The sequence below is a fragment of the Lagopus muta genome, chromosome 7 (genome assembly GCF_023343835.1).
Source record: "Lagopus muta isolate bLagMut1 chromosome 7, bLagMut1 primary, whole genome shotgun sequence".
In the NCBI taxonomy this organism is placed as follows: domain Eukaryota; kingdom Metazoa; phylum Chordata; class Aves; order Galliformes; family Phasianidae; genus Lagopus; species Lagopus muta.
In genome coordinates, this window is record NC_064439.1 from 21,222,235 (window position 1) to 21,240,267 (window position 18,033).

The following is an 18,033-nucleotide window of genomic DNA, read 5'->3' on the forward strand; positions in this document are numbered from 1 at the left end:
GAGACATTTCCATCAGTGCAGAGTTAAAACTTTAAAATAACCACTTTTTAAAGGAGTTGAAATTGAACATGATTTGGGGATAGTACAAACGTGGAACAAGAAACATCTTATGGGAAATACTGTCCAAAATCATAAGCATCTAGCTGAGAAAAGGTGAATGTGCTAAGACTATCGTGTGATGATGTTTTTTTCTATTGTAATGGAATTTTTGCAAAGGGAAATCTTTTACAGAAACACAGTGTATCTGCTAAAGAGCCAATATGGATGTTACTGTAGAAGTTATTTGTGGGGACTAAATCCACATGAGAGAATAGACTTGGCTTCATACAAAGATGGCTTTAGAGCCACTCACATTCCAGCATCTAGTTTTGGTATTCTGTATCACTCTTCCGACACCTCTTCAGGTTAGTTTGGGCTTCTCATGAAGCAGGATGTTTCAGGTGTGTCTGTTGTATCTGGATACAGGAGTGTTTCTGTCTGCAAGTCTAACCAGCAGGGCTTGCAAAGCCATGTGGCCACAGCCCCAAAAGATGTCTTCCTGTGCATGTAGTTGACTGGAAACCAGCTCTGAAAGCCCAGCACGGTGTACAGGGTCCGGATGGGCACTGAGGGTAAATACTCCTCACAAATACTGAAATGGAATGGAAGGGTTGTTCTACGAAGTATGACCTCTGGAGGATGCTGAAGTGTTTCGAGGACTTTTTTTTCCCTATATTTTGACTTCAAGAAGGCAATTTATTTGTTGGTAACTTCAGCTTCTGCGGAAAAGAAGGATCTTAGAAAATTATTATAAAACATGTATACGGCAAAATGGAAAATATAAAGTCTGACAAAGGCACTTTATTAACAATTAGTGGAGTTAGCTTGAGTCTTGAGATCTACAATCATGTTATATAAGAAGCTGAAAATGGTCAACATTTAAAAGTTTTTCTTTCGTCTTCGGTTTACCTTCAGAAAAATGGAGACAATAATGGGTCTGCCCACTAATTCTTAGCTGGCTTTATTACCTCTGCAGAAAAACTATGCTTCTTAACTATTTCCTAGTAAAAAAGAGAACAGAAGCTCTCAGTACACTGATAAGATCATTTATAATAATTATATATTAGCTGCTTAGTAGCTTGAATAAATTTAGTATATTGTAAAATGAAAATAATGCTGAAAGCAAGTCTGCCAAAAGAGCAGGATGAATAATTCATACCTAAATTGAACATGATAAATCTTGCTCCTTTTCTCCATTGACAGAAAGCCTATATACAGATGACTGTTTCTGCAGATTTGTGCTGTTATTCTATGATTCATGCACTCTACAGATCTCTTCTGGAGTATTGTCTGTATTGCTTAACAGTGATGGGTTGCACTAGGCATGCAGTGTTGTTTCTGCTTCCTGATGGCACAGTGCTAATGCTACAACCAGGCTTCTGATACTGATGTTTATGGAAAACAAATATAAAATTCACTTTGTATAAATTTTTGAGCATAAAAACTTAGCCCTTGCTCTACATAAATATTGATAATCATAGAACACCGTGCTAGGAGTTTTCCAAATGTTCATGGAAAGTTAAACAAGGTTAAAGGCAGACAGCTTGAAAATACAGCTGAATACTCATGCTGCTTTTTCCTCGTTTCAGAGCTCTGGCACAATTCTAAACTATACACTTGCCAAAAACAACCTTCTCTTCCTTCTTCACTCTAATTTGTATTACTTGTGTGAGAATCCTGTCATGGGTTTACAGGAGGGTAGCTCCACCTGATAGCACTATCAGATGTGCATTCTCTGCCACCATACAGTACAGATGTGAAGGCAATACCTATAATTTGGCATCATCACGGTGGATACATTTGTCACTACGTCCTGCGATCCCTATCTCTCAGATGTTCTCAATCTCATATATCAATGTTGTATTAGATTCTATCTAAAGAGTTCAAATCAGAGCTTGATTTAAGGAGATGTGTAGGGTCCCTGAGAGCAAGCATGTGCGATCTCAACAAGGAGGTCTGCCTGGTGCTGGGTCAGCTGCAAGGATACAGTCCTACAACCTTATTCGTTTCATAGGCCAACAACTGGAATACCTGCAGTGAGTCACTAGAAAGCAAGCAGATGTGCATGTCTGAGTTCACTCTGTCTGTCACAGTGCCAGGAAGCCCAGATAAGTTGTTTTTAAAATGCCACCATAGAACTGGATTTTTCTAAGTCCCCAAGAAGCAAAGCAATTTCAAGAATACAGCAAGATAAACAAGGAGAAAAAATATGAAAGCAAAGCAGTAACTGCAGGCTGAGTATTCTCTTGAAATATCAAGTGTTAATCACAGACTGCAGCAAGGAAAGGGGAACATGGGAAAAATATTGACTAGTGACATTTTGTAGTCACAAATGGTGCAGTGAGTGCTAATAACCTACATCATATTCAGAAACCTTAGAAACACTATGAGCGATGCTTGAGAAAAAGGAAGCATAGCTTTTCCTTGTCAAAGACCATTCATTTTCCTCTTGGAACACAGCTTCTGCATGAAGAGGTTGATAGAAGAGCAGGCAACACCACTTGTGATTGCATTTTAGCTCCTGTATTGCTGATATCATGGAGCAGCACAGTCCAGCTGGCAGCTTGTCGGCTTACTCTTGCATGCAGGACTCTTCTTTTTCATCAGTGTGTGCACGGACTGGCATTTCAACTGTCTTAACAGCTGCCCCCCTGTTGTTTGTGCCCTCCACTGCAAGAAGTCTGCAATGGGAGCCTCACCTGCTGCCTCCGTGGCTGTGTGTGTGCACGCAGCAGAGAGCACAGGTGCTTGACTCAGTGGACTTAAAATAAAATTGAGTTGATGTAGAAAGTGGGGAAGCTGACATTTTGAGTATGCCATTCATACTTAAGAGAAATCAAGTTTAAATACATTTTGAATTCAGTTATTTGTATGTTTGTACTAAGATATCTTTCTGACAGAAATGCAAGGACAGGAGCTGTATGGATTCAAGATACGCTTTTTGTTGATGAGGAGCTAGTGCTCTTCCTGGTAAAACACCTACAGCTTCATTCTGTATTGAATTATTGTTCATATTCTGCTCTTAAATTCCTGCGGAGAAGCAATAGGTATTTTAATCAACATTGCATTTTCATGAAATAATTCCCTGCTAATAATGGCAGAGTTAAGATCTCCCTTCTTTAGTTACAGAATCACTTTTTCATTCAAGCTAGGTGCTTTCCTGGTTAATATTAACACATTAATCTGGTTGTACAGCCCTTAGATAAATGGGCAAAACAGATTTCATTCTACCCTGTCTCATAGTCACCACCACTTTTCAGTTCCTATATCTTTGTATTCCAGATCATATATCTCATAAACTTGCAAAATAAAGCCTGTTTATAACTAATTACATTTGCTCTCTGCAGTGTCATCAAATTTATTTTCCACTTTGACACTATTACAAATATTCCATTTTGTTGCTAGCACAGAGCATCCTTGTGAACTCTGTCAACTTATTATTACAGTAACATGTAGCTTATAAAACATTTTATATTCATTTTTAATATGTTTATATATCAAGTTGCCTTTACTCTGCTGTACATGAGAAACTACTGAATATGCAGGAGAAGAATAATGCAATGGGCAAAATAAATCAATTTCAAATTTTAACTAAGCTTTCATAGTTGGGCAAATCTCAGTTTTCTTTTTGAGACTAATTTGATAGCAAGCCTAATGTTAAGAAACAATTACTTAGTTTAAAGTGGCACTTGTCTTTATTTCCCATTTTAAGGCATATCAAATGAAAATTAGAAGAAGCAAGATGAAATTTTATAGTTAACATTAAATTCCTGAGTATGTGGGTTAAGTTCATTTTATTCACGTAGTTTGAGAGGCCAATGAAATGCAAGGGCAAGAACTTGACCTGTTTCCATTGTAGCTTTGTGATTACTGTTTATGGGAACTAATGCAATTGTTTAGAGCAAAGATGCTGCTTTTGAATGCCTATGTGGTTTTTTACATTTTTTCTAGTGTTTTTCACTAAAGCCTACCTGGGGACTCAAAATGAGCTTCTTGTCTACAGCAAGACACAATTAAGTCACAGTTCTGGCTCCATCAAGAAGCTTGCAAGTCACTGGTGCTTGCTCCTGATGAGCATGGTCACCTGTCAGACCACTGTCTGTGGATGCAGAGAAAATGAATTAATCCAGAAACGAAAATGGCAAAACTGCATGAGGTATTGATTTTATCCTGGGACCTGTCCTTTTACACACCAAGTCAACTGAAGGTCTCTGGCCCAAGTACTAAGTGTCCTCTCTTTAATGGCTCTGCCACTTAGTCTTAATTTTCTTACCAAACAGCTTTTGAAAGCTGAATAATGCATAAACAGAAACATACACAGAGCTATTTCAGGATCCCCAAGCTGGCATGCCTTCACTCAGATGATAAGCATCTAGCTGTGTCTGTGAAGCTAGGCACATCAAAGTGTCCTTGTGCTGTCGTAAATTCTTAACTTCAGACTAAGAATTCAAATATTTTATTCCAAAATTCAAAAGCCTGGCCTGAGTTTGACTACTTGTGTTCCATATGATATCGTTTGCCATACTTTGCATAGGCAGAAAATTTATCTATTTGTTGCAGATATACAAAATAATTTATGGCTACAGGCTAGAACTTTCCTTCAGTCTTGATATTTGGATGAATAATCTATACAGAACTGCTCTTAGCACATATGTATTTCCTGGCACCAATGAAGGACTTAAGTTTCTTGCAAGAAATTTAACTTGACATGTACCAAATGTTGAACCTTATTACTTCTGGACAAAGTCATGGCATTTATTTATTTATTTATTTAACTTGAAGTGTTCCATAATTGAGATGATGACCACTGACATTCTTTGAGAGATTTTGCAAAGCATTTTATTCTTACTATCATAACCTGGTTTGCCATCAGAATATCCTTACAGTCTGAAACCAAACTGGAGAGATACTAATTTAGACTCTAGAAGAAGCTGGAGGGATACAAACAAACAAAAAGGAGTATAACTACTGATCTTGGGAATGCTATTCTTCTCTGTGCTTTCAAGTAGAAGCATCAAAATAAAAATGAGATTAATACAAGGCACAGTTGGCCCAGAATTGGCAATGCCCTTGTGAGATGCGTAATATCTCTGTTGCCACCAATAAGTTTTTCCTGCAGTAGGAAAATATTACTTACAGTTCTGATAGGAAAAGCATAGAATGAGGAACTACTTTAAGGAATTTGCACACTAGCTTAAACAAGGAAGGGGTAAATATTAAGGAATTCATAATCTATGCATTTAGTATCTGCACAACCTCAGCAAGATGCTGCCATTTTAAGCATGTTGGCCTGTGTGGACTGAAGAAATATTAGGAAAAAATGATATAATTTATGAGTTAAAGTAGCATTGCAATAAGGTAAAAATAGCTGACTTTTGTCATTGATGGATAGAGCATGGTATTTGAACTTGATCAGAGGAAAGCTGCATTTTTATAAAATTGCTCATGTAAGATAATTACTAACTTGTCAGAACCATCCAACAAAGTAGGCTGTTTTATTATTCCCACTCTTTTTTTTTTTTGCTAAACAAGTACTAGTCAACCTAGATCCAAATGGCTTTCACACATGCAGCATTATCATCTCTCAGACTGGCCTTTCAGATTTTACAGTTAAGCAAACAAACAAACCAAAGCTCTTATTAATCATGAACCATCCTGGCTACAGTAAGTAAATCTGATGGAACTCTTGAGAAATGGTAACTTCTTCAATTTTCTGGTGCTGCCTGCTTACCTCCCTGATGTCCCAGCTCTTGCCCTCTCCCTACTCTGCTTCCCTGACACATACAGTCATTGGGAGTTTCAGGATCAGGTATAATGGAGGCTGAGGAATCAGGATTCCACTTTGTTGGAAATTATAGTAGAGAAAAAAGTTCCTATGGCTTCATGTCAGAAGCAGAAGTTCTTAAGACAGATGTGTTGCAAAATTGAACTGATTTCTGGTCCTTTCCCTACTTTCATTAATGCTTAAAGCTGATACAGAAGATGAATAGTTGTAATGCAATGCTTGTCTTTGAAGAGATTATTGGAATAAAGCATTACGATTTGATTTCTATGCTCCAGTGAAAATGTTAAAGCTTCTGGAAAAAAATCAGAGATAAGTTGCAAGATTTATCTGAAATCCAGAAACTACTACTGAGTGAGAGAAAATTAAAGAACTGCATCAGCATTATCACAGCCATAGTGTCCTTTCTTGTGCCACTGCAAGTGACAGAAACTGAGGCTTTGGTCAGACCATGAATATAAATGTAGATGTGCTTTGGTCTCCTGCTGGTCCCTTTGTCCCATCTGAGGTGTCCAGAGCTCCTTCTCTGCTCAGTCAGCTGCAGCAGCAGCCTCAGACCAGGGCCCCCAGTGGCCACAGGCAAGCTCTCACTCTTGTCGTCTTTATGCTCAAAATCTTGTTTGCAGGCAAAAAACCCAAACATACCATTTTATATAGCCAATAGTTTAATGTTATTACCATTGAAATCTGAAGGGTCTAATCATTATAAGTTGAGATCTAATTTTTACAAAGAATAATTAGCTAGGCTGCTTCCATACAAAAAAAAAAAAAAAGCCTCAGTAGTAACAGCACTTTAGTTAAAAAGCTTTGCTTTACACACCTTTATTTCCTACCCTTTTCCCTGGACCTATTACTCACCCCTATGCTCCTCTGTGTCCTGGAGTTGGTAGTTGCATTCTGGTAGTGTTGAGCAGCTGCTGTGAGTCATCAGAATCTGGAGTCCTTAATCAGGATGAGTATTAGGTTCATGTTGATGGTTTTTCTTCCTGCCTATAGCCTGGGTACATTTCTATATCTTTATTGCCTGTTGCTATCAACGGCAATAATGTACCATAGGACAACAGAGGGTATGCTGCCATAACTTGAGTCCATACATAGGAGGTATTTGGCAGCCCTAGCAGCAATGAGTTTGACACAGAAAAAATATTGGGTCCAGCATTATGCTGTGCTAAAGAGAACCAAAAAGGCAATCCAAAGGTCTGAAAGTGCTTTATAAAATAAGCCATGGTAATGCAGGGCAGTATTTGTAATCCAGTAAACAAAATCATGAAGTGCTCCAATGGTGTGAGAGTAGTGTGAGATATTTAATTACAGTGTATTTTTAAAAGCAAAGTTATTTAACTTCAGAGAACAGTTGCCAAAAAGGGATTTGCACTGTTTCTCATCAGCTCTCTACCTATGATGCTCTACTCAATCCATGGTAACAGAACTTAAGTAGGAGTTACTGACTGGGCTTCCGTAGCACAGGCTAAGCAGAAGAACATGTTAGATGATGATCATGTCACTTTTCTGACCTTAAAATCTTAAAAAGATCAAGAAAATGTAGTTAAAAAATACATTGAAGTAGTATGTTTGGAATGGTACTAATATGTGGTTTTAATGGTTGCAATTTGGTTCTGCATGCATTTCTTCCCTTTAATTTAGAATAGGCTCTACCACAGCTACATAACTACACTTCTAGGAGTGTAAGTCCAATATTTAGACCATTAAAATTCTTACCACCTAACCTCACAATTGGCCAAAATAGGTAGTGTTCTATAAGTCTTCACACAAACACAACACAGTAAAGCACTGCATTGAAAGCAGTTTTGCTCGTATGAAGGTTGCAATACACTTGAACTAAATGCACTGCAGGAATTTTAGAGCTGACTTTGTCAGTGTCTTACCTCAAGGATTTGTGGATTGTTTCTGCCACAAATACTCATTAAATAAGATTTACCTGTCACTGATTTGACCCTGCAGATATGTCTGACTAAATTTGAAAAGTTTAGAAGTGACTTAAAGATTGGTTCTTTCTACTATTATCTTTCAGTTACTGCTATTTCTGTGTTTAATGTCAGCTTTCATGATAAACATCATCCAGACCCACTTGTAAACTCTCAGCTTTACTTTTTATGTCAGGTTTTCAAAAGAAAGATTTTTTTCATGTATTGCTCAAATATAATAACAACAGAAAGTACTTTTTCCATTTAGCCCAAGTGAAAAGCTGAGAGCTATTTAAAATATGGTTACATATTCACAGATATTCCGGCTTCGGGTAAATAGAGAAATGCAGTGCCTATTTACAATAAGTTTGGAAGTGCAGAAATTATTGCTAGAAGTCACCATTAAACCTCCAGACAAACAATGGAAAGTTACTTAGTTTGACAAGGCCATAAGATTAATTCCTACTAATTATTCCTATGATTAATTTGGCTCATTAATTTTTACTGGAGGAAAAGGAATCTGAAAAATCATTATTTCAGTTCTCTTTTTTTTTTTCTTTTTTCTTTATTTTTTTTTTTAAATCATCTGGGAATGTCATATATAATCTATTCTGTATGCTTTGCACGGTAATCGAGGGAACCAGAGGGAGCCCAAGGATTATTAAACTAAAAAATAGTGATTAAAGCTAAACGCAGCTGTTGTCAGAAGTCAAGAGACTGTTGATTTACAGGAAAGTTCTGTATTTAATAGTTTTTCTTTAAATAATTGATATTCTCTTTTTTTTATCAAAAGGATCATATTGACGGCTCATTTGGATAAATTACCTAGATTGATTTCTGTGCTGATTCTGCATCATTTGCTTTCTTTACATTGATTGAAAGGGATCCACCTTTGGGAATATTTGCTTCCTTTTATTATTCAGTACCTAAATTAAATTCCTATGTAAGATTTTTAGACAGAAAAGCTAGAACACAGGAATACCTCCTAAAAGAACATAAACATATATACATTCATAGTTATCCTTACATGTTACAGTTATATTTATATACATGTATGTGTACAATCAACAGCCATACAATTAGCAGAGTAGTGTGGTTAGGCTGACAATTTACAGGTCACATAACTAGAAGGACTATCATGATAGAAAGGGAAAACCAGAAATGAAAGAAGATGCTTACTTGTGTCCTAGGCTCACAGCAGAAAACTCCAAAAGAAGGGAGCTCCAGAAAGAGACCCTTCCCCTCTGGCAGTCAGCCCTTAAATGAGGTCTAGGAGAGGTGCAGCCAGGCTCCAACCCTTCCAGTCACACAGCTGAATTGCCTTCACCTGTGCTCCCAGGGCTGACTCTGCCTTTGCCTCAGGTGAGCAATCAGTGGTTCAGGCTGTGACTCAACAGTTCCCGTACAATATGTGCTTGTAGATGTTTGTATATGTAAATATATACACATACACATATATGTTCCTTCAAAATTTGCAACGGATTTTACTTATTGATTTTACATTCTTTTTATTTGCTTGTTTTTGGAAGGATTTAGTTTGGAAATCTGGGATATTTTTGAGAACAGCAGTTCTAATATTCCACTTTTCACAGAATTCTGCATATATCTTGCTTTGGTTTTTCCATAGATGATGAAACCTGAAGTCTGCTAACCACAGATGTGAATGATGTAACATTCTAATAGAGTTTCAGAAAAAACAGAGCATGAAGATCAGTTTTCCAGCTGTTCCCATAGGAAGAAAAAAAAAACCAACATATTTTTCCAATGCAAAACTTCTATATTTTTAGTGGCCAGACACAATTGGGGACAGACTTTTTTTTACTAGAAGAGTGAATACACAGAATAAAATAATCAGAGTGCAAGACACATTCTTCAAACTTTTAATACAGCTATTGTATCATGAAAGGAGAGGTATTCTGATTTACCACTGCTGGCTGAACTGGTTCAATGTGTCAGTGAGTAGTGGTTCTAAAGCAGATATAAAGTGGCAGAGCAAAGTTTCTGATTTCTAAGTTTACTTTCTTAGTTCTCAGGATAAAGGGCTTGGGGCCACACAATCCAATATAACTAAGTGCACCCTCAGCAAGTTTGCAGGTGACACCAAGCTGTGTGCTGTGGTCAGCATGCCTGAGGGACAGGACGCCATTCAGACAGAACCAGAAAGGCTGAAGTAGAGGACCCAGCTGTATCTCATGAGATTCAACAATCCCAAGTGCAAGATCTTGCACCTGGGCTGTAACAGCCCCCACTGTCAGTACAAGCTGGGGGATGTAAAGATGGAATACAGTGCTGCCAAAAATGGCTTGGGGCACTGGTGGATGGCAGCTGGACATGAGCCAGCAGTGCACCCTCACAGCCCAGAAAGCCAACCATAACTTGGGCTGCATCAAAAGCACAGCCAGCAGGTCAGGGAGGTGATCCTGCCTCTCTGCTCTGTGCTGTGAGACCTCACCTGGAGTACTCCATCCACTTGTGGAGTGCTCAGTATAGGAGAGATGTGGACCTGTTGGTGCCTGTCCAGGAGAGGACCACAAAAATAATGGAAGGATGGAACACCTCTCATGAGGACAAGCTGATAGAGCTGGGGCTGTGCAGCCTGGAGAAGACTCCAGGGAAACCAGAGAGCAGCCTTTCAGTACCTAAAAAGGGGCTGTAAGAAAGAAGGGGATAGATTCTTTAGCAGAGTCTGCTGTAACAGGGCAAGGGGAAATGGTTTCAAATTAAAAGAGGAGAAATTTAGATTGGATATAAGGGAGGAGATTTTTACAATAAGGGTTATGGCACTAGTACAGGTTGCCCAGAGAGGTGGTAGATGCCCCATCCCTGGAGACAATCAAGGTCAGGGTTCTGAGCACCTGATCTAGCTGTAGGTGTCCCTGCTCATTGCAGAGGAGTTTGACCAGATGACCTTTGTAAGAGCCTTCCAATTCAAACTATTTTATGATTCTATGATATAGAAATTAAACTGTGATGTTTAGATGTCACTTTTACTGTACTGTTTTAGTGCCTCAGAAATTTTACAGTAGCTTCGCTTATATGTAGGAAATTGAGAACCCCTTAAATGACTTGTCCAAACTCATGAGTGACTTATCATCTGTGACAGAGTAGTGCTGCACAATCGGGACTCCGACTTTTGTGTTAATTGTCTAACTAAAATCTCCTTCATCTTTTCTCCCAGTGGAAAATATTACAGCTGCATGCAACCTAAAATTGTAAAGTAACTTGACAGAGAATACTGTAGTGGAGAGAAAAGAATCAGTAAATTCAAAAACCAAGGCTGTATCTGAGCTGAAAATCTTTATGACAGAAGAGAAAATAACTAGTTGCAAGAGGTTAAAGGACATTCTGCAGTTTCAAGTACGTGCACTGCTTCCATCCCTATTTCTAAGATTGTTTACTTTTATGACACCATGGTTTGTGATATCAAGTCATCTCATATAATGCTACTGACATTTCAGTGCATGTCAGATATGTTTTAGTGTTGCATGAAAACATGAGATTTTTAAAGAATGTGTGCCTCAGTATATTCTACTGCATTTCAAACATCCAGCAAGAGCAGTACTGCAAATATGTCTTTGATGGCTTTTCAGAACCAGAAGGCTGAATTCCATCGTTATATCTTCAGCATCTACAGCATTTTCTCTACGACTGAGCAAAACTAGGAACAGAGCATTTTAAAGCATTTCTTCATAATTGGAATGTTGTCAGAGTTTGGTCTTGTTATGGGAGCGTACAGAATCTTAAATGTCCATAACTGACTTTGAATTCAGCCTCTATCTATTTCTCTGAAAGGAAAAAAATACGTCTGGATAGCAAAAAAGCATATATGTAGCTAGCATTACTAGTTTTTTACTTTTCTTGAGTCTTCATTTACCTGGTTACAATTTGTGTAATACATAACAATAGAGCATGTACAAAAGGCCCATAGTCCATCTAACTTTAGGTCTTGATAATCAGGTAAAACTAATTGAATTTTCAAATATTCTCCTAGAATCTTTGAAATAGAAACCTGGGTAAGGAGGATGATTTTTCCTTATTTTAAAACTGATATCTAAAGTAATAATTTTAGACAAAAATGTAATCTATTGTTGTAGTAGTGCTAGAAAACCTTATTTTTTTCAAGTGTCTGAATCATTCCCAATAGCAGCATTCAGGAAAATGTGCAGAACGCAAAATAACATTAGATACCAAAGTACACGTGGTACATACTTTATTTCAGAACATCAACTACGCTTCTGAAGTATGATACTGAAATTGCCAGCTTATCAGACCTTATCAGGCTTATGCGTAACTCAGAATTTCTGGTGAATTTAGGAGTCTCAGGCTCTCTAGTTAGTTTTTTGACCATCACATTTTTAGATCACTGCCCTAACTTTGATTCCTAGTTTTGGTATAAAGTCTCAAGAGACAGAAATGTTTACTAAAGATTGGCAAAGTGTGCTGAGCTGCTCAAAATAGCCGCTATGAGCTGTTACAGGCAAAGGCAGTCTGAAGCTGTCCTTCAGTACTTACAACTTTAGTCCCAGTGGGACTCATTGCGCTGAGGCTCTGCTCTAAAAGGTGCTATTATTCATTTCTCACAAAATGCATCTGGAGAAGACAATGATGATCCTTCCATAACCTTTTATCCAATAACTCATGATTAAAGTACTCACCCAAGCTGCAGGAGAGGCAGATTCAATTGTCTCTTCTACGTAATGGGATTCAAACCCCCACATGTCCCAGAAGAGCGTCATAATGACCAGACTATAGGCTATTCTGAGTAAAGGCTTTCTTGGTCCCATGAAAGCTGTTTCATGCTGTCTGAAATAATTGAAACTAGTGGTAGTGCTCTTGTAGCTGTGATGGTCTAAGAATAATAAGAGAAGAAAACCTTGGTGGGAAAAGGTAATGTCTTCTATAAGAACATCTGATGTAGCTGAAAGAAAAGGACAAGTTCAGGGTCATCGAAGACATTCTCCAGATCTACAGTGGAAATTTAATTTGGCAATAATACATTTAATGTAAAAGATGTAGGACCAAAGAGAGAATGATGACGGCACTTGGGAATGCAGACTTCATCCCTACTCGGATGAGTACTTAATATATATTACTTATTTATAAGATGAGGAAATGGCATTTAAGTAACTAAGTTAGATAGCTCCAGCTCTCTTGTTGTTTCAACCATATACCGTGTAAGAATACAGGATATGCAGCTGGAAGTTGTAAACCACTGTATTTTTAATAGAACAGTTTTTAACTGCTATTCGTCCTTGTCAGTGCACATCACTTAATGGGCTGCTGCCTTAGTAAAGATGTCCTTGTCAACGGCAATATTTAATGTTTTGCATGTATGTATAATGAATTACAAGATCATTCCACCTCATTTTTATGTGAAACACTGATTCTTTCATGAAATTTCTCACATCAAGTGCCCACTTCCCACAGAAAGACTATTTTTTTTAATCACAGCTGCAAGAAAATTTTCTTCTTCTCTGGCAACTGTCTATAAATCCTCCCTTCTGCAGTGGGTGCCCACAGGGCTCTGCACAGGGATGCACACAGGCTGGGAACGTGCAGGGTCTGCCAACATGCCACACGTGGTGCTCACAGCGCCATCCAAATGTTTGGCTCTGACGTCAAAGTGGCAGCTCTTACCTTGCCTCCATCTTACCCTTTTTGTCCACTATAGTTTTCACATGAATATTATATAACCTTTCCTTTAAAGTCATGTGCTTTACACAGTTTACAACAAAGAAAAAGCCAGGAGGTATTCGATGCAGTTTGAAGAATGAATTTTTGTTGTTTTCCATAGTTACATACAGAATGCCAGTTAGAAGGTGTGCACCAGCCAGGATAGTGTCCCAGTGGTCTAACAATACAGCTGTACTATTTTCCAGACCACCAATCCCTCAGTTATTGTTAACAATATTGTCAACCTTTGTTTTAAAAGTATGAACATTTTATTTATCTTTCAGAACTGAGTACTGGTAGCTGTATTTAAATGATAGGGTAACACATAAAACCAGAGAGATAATTCATTTCTTATTTATTTTTTACAGGATTCTTTTTCATTTCAACCCTCAGTTTTAATTTGATAATTTGAGTTACAGTTGAATAATAATTTTCCTTCCATTCCTGACTTTTTTTTTCCTGGCTAGACACAGCCAGACTGTAGGAAAAACATGAGGTGGAGGGAATAAAACAGGAGAAAGGAACAAGATAAAAGATAAAGATACTAATTCAGACTCTTTGGGTTAATCAGGCACAAAATATCAAACATTAGGTTCATATACTGAGTCTTTGGCACAAAATTTCACATTGTAAGCCTTTAATCATACATAGTATAATAATCACTTCAAAACTTTGATCTAATTTTAAAAAGTGTAAACATTGAGGTTCTCAATTTTCTCATTATTTATGAAATAATATTTATTAAACAAATATTTGTCATCAATGGGAAGCATTAAAATCAGAAGAGAATCTCCATAGTTTGTTATTAAGTCAGGTTAGACAAGATGTGGTCACATCAAGTTGAAAAAGAGCAGAGAGTGCGTTTCTTTTTGCACTTCCAATGTCATTAACAAAGTCAAAATTTTGCAAAGCCCTGTTATTGCTTCTACAGGACAGCTCTAAAGGAAGGACTTGAACGGCATTTACCACTCTCAAATTAGAAACTTTTGCAACTTTTAGAGCATTGGGAGACTTGTACTCCCTTCACAAAATAATGATGTTTCATATGCAGAGTGTGATGTTCTTACAGGGATGGCAGATACTAATGTACTGGAGCTGCTTGTGGAAGCTGGTAGAGTTGAAACACACACCAACTCAGAGTTTCATTGAGATGGCATCATTCCCAAAGATTAGGTGGGAAGATAGGACAACAGCTGCAACACACATAACAAAGGGGCCTTCTCTGAGCAATAACAAGAAGGAAAACAAAGAAGCCTTGAATGTAAAAATACAGTTCGTTTTGAGATTGTTTTTTATTTTCATAAAATTTTCAAGGAAGTGTTGAAATAATAATCTCTGCTCTTCTTTAGAATGAAAGACATTTTGCTATGACAAGATTCTTTTACTTAGTGTTATTCTAGTTGCTACATCAGGAATGCTACTTATTTCTGTGGAATTGTTTTCACATTGTCATATTATGTTGTTCATGACTAATAATTTATATTATTTTAATATTTTATATTTTTCAAAATGTATAGAAATGAAGTGCTTTTAACTTCCTGAGACAACATATTTTGACATTAGCAAAGTATGAATATTTGACATTATCCAAACAAACAATTCAGTATTTCTGAATCTACATTTATTGGAGCTTCTGTAGGAACTGATGACATTTTGACATTTCTTTCTGATTTAGAATGAAAACATATTTTGATTTGCAATGTTTTTTCATCTAAAGGAATCTCCACTTACTGACTAAATTCTGTTGCAAATCTGATACTATAGGGAGGCAGTTAGCCATAATATAGGCGCAACAAGCAACTCTGGATTCACCCAGTTCTATAACAGGTGCTTCAGAGAGCTGCAATAAACCTGCACTGAGTGTGAAATGTGCTTAGGCATCCAGTTTAGACTTAGGCAAACATTTTAGGTGTCTCATGCGGGACAGGAGTGTCATCTAAAAGGGACCCAATTCTAGAGATTCTAATTTTCCTTTTAGTGCTGCAAGTGAAAAACTAAATAATTACAAATAAAGCAATACAAGGGGATAAATTTAGGAATGAGTGAATGGTGGGATGGGAAGACTACTTTAATTTATACTGTCTCGCAGCTTCTCACTAGTTATGTTTGTGCTTTGCTTCTTTCTTTTCTTTCTTTTTTTCATTTTCTTGCTATATTCTTCTGCTGATTTCATCTTGGCCCAAAGAATAGAATCATACAATCACAAGGTTGGAAAGGACCTACAAGATCATCTAGTACAACCGTCCTCCCATCACCATTTGTACTAAACCATATGTCGTAGCTCCTCATCCAGATGCCTCTTGAACACTGCCAGGGACAGCAACTCTACCACCTGCTTGGGCAGACCATTCCAGTGCCTGACCACTCTCTGAGAGAAAAAGTTTTTCCTCATGTCCAACCTAAACCTCCTCTGGTACAACTTGCGACCATTTCCCCGGGTCCTGTTTGTTGCCTGGGAGAAGACGCCAAACCTCTCCTCATCACAACCTCCCTACAGAAAGTTGTAGAGTGCAATGAAGTCTCCCCTGAGCTTCCTCTCTGCAGACTAAACAATCCCAGCTCCCTTAGCCACTCCTCTCATAAGGCTTGTGTTCCAGATCCCTCACCAGTTTTGTTGCCTTTCTCTGGACACGCTTCAGGGCCTTGCTGTCTTTTTCGTAGTGAGGGGCCCAAAACTGAACGCAGTACTTGAGGAGCAGCCTCACCAGGGCTGAGTACAGGGGGATGATCACCTCCCTGCTCCTGCTGGCCATGCTATTTCTAATGCAGGCTGGGATGGCATTGGCCCTCTTGGCCACCTGGGTTTGCAGGTTTTAAAATCTGCATACTCTGGCTCCCTTGACTCCATTTTTTGCATCACTTCTGAGTTTGGCCTAATAACTTTATCCAGAAGAGTCAACTAATTCCTTAAATACATTTAATTTCATGTCCTGTACCAGACACAGAGTAGACATTCCTAATTACCTGGCAAGGATGTTGGTTTTCCTGCCTGCTGGATACTCTCTAAGAGTATATTATGTTCTGAAAAATAAAGAAAGTTATGGGGAGATTAAGGTTTAGAAAAACATTCTTTCTAATCAGTTACCTCCTTCCTAAGACCCATATGTGATAGATATTTTTTCTTGAGTTCTGAAAACTAAACATCCAAAGCCTTTTTCTGTGGTTTCCTTTGACTCCATTAAGGAAACTGCACTCTTAGGACTGCCATGTTATAGTCCAAAGAATTACAACAAGAAGCTGTTATGTGATTTGAACTCTTCTGCACACTGACTGCGCACCATGCAGTGGTGCGGTCACTAAGATGGCAAATGTTGGGACTCTTACCAGTTGTTTTTCCCCCCTGTTAAAGCTCTTGAGTTTGATTTGAGCTTCACGGAGTTAAATAAAATATTTCTGCTGGTGAGAATGACTCAGTTTGTGGACAACAGTCTCTCCTACCTTCTTGACATGAGTGAAAAAGCACCACTCCACACATCAGAGATATCTGCACACCTACTTCAGGACACTCCTTAGGGACTCAGCCGTACCATCAGCTGTCTGTGCCCCATCACAAGAATGTATCCAAGATTTCATATATTTTGCTTCACTGGAGAATGTCTTTTACATAAACTTTAATCTGTGTAAACAGGAACCTAGAAAAGCTCAAGGTCTGTAGGGTGAGAAGTACATCCACCTTGCTGCAAACCCAGCCCTGAGCCAGCCAAGGTCTCAAAGTCATATAGCTGCTTTCAAGCAGCCTGAAGCCAGCAGCAGGGCCCAGCTGAGAGGTGCACGTCTGAAAACTGGCTGATATCTTTGCTTCCAGGCTGCATCCACATCATGGCTTTCAAGCTTTGTGCACAGAGATGCGCAGAAATATGCCTTTACTGCCTGCCCCAGGATCTGTGGTATTCTCACCTGGGATTTCCCAATCACCTAGGCAGCCTGTGTACAGTTAAGGACTCAAACAAAGAGCTCACAAAAGCCTTGTGCCTTGCAAGGTAACAATATGTTTCCATACAAGTCCACTGAAAGCCTAGAGATTGCATTATTGTTTCAATTTTTAATTTATCTTCATCATGTATTTCTGAAAGATATCCCATAGAACAGATATTCTGTAAATGTTCTGATTAATTGCATAAAGTAATGAAGGATCAGCAATGTCAGAAATGAGGCAAAACTTGCAGGAATTATACGGTTCACTAGGGGAATACTGAAGTCACTGAGGTCACAGTACCACATGAAATACGTGGTACTTGAGCAATTCCATATGGACTAGTGGAAACAAATTTAGCACCCCTTATTAGTGGGCTCATTTGGTGTGAGGACAGCTGTGATGTTTCTTCTTCTGTTTGTCTGTTCATTTACTGTTCCCATAAAAATTTGTAAACTTTTAGCTTAAGAAACAAATTTACTTACTTTGCTTCCCAAGATGCATTTCTAACCTTGAGGGCGTACTTGCAGAATGCTCCATCTCCTACTGCAGAGACCATGAGTTTCAGTGTGGCACCAGGTACCATGTTGATCTGAAGAGCTGCAGTGCTTTGCCTTCACTTTAGGTTTTACCTCAGAGGTTTGCATTATGTGGGTCTGTAATTGAGCTTTTCATTGCAGTAGATCAGTGTGTTGGGATGG

The 18,033-nt window shown here is 38.3% G+C and overlaps 1 protein-coding gene and 1 long non-coding RNA gene across 3 annotated transcripts in view; one reads left to right on the forward strand and one right to left on the reverse strand.

Moving 5' to 3' along the window:
* The window catches only part of ZNF804B (zinc finger protein 804B), a 213,856-nt gene that overhangs the window by 107,198 nt on the left and 88,625 nt on the right, over nt 1-18,033 (forward strand). The gene's annotated exons all lie outside the window — the stretch shown is intronic.
* Nucleotides 903-8,963, reverse strand: LOC125695855 (uncharacterized). The gene is made up of 4 exons (XR_007378074.1): nt 8,926-8,963; nt 6,680-6,763; nt 4,011-4,138; nt 903-3,069 (listed from the first exon to the last, which is right to left on the reverse strand). It is a non-coding gene; the product is annotated as an uncharacterized LOC125695855 (long non-coding RNA).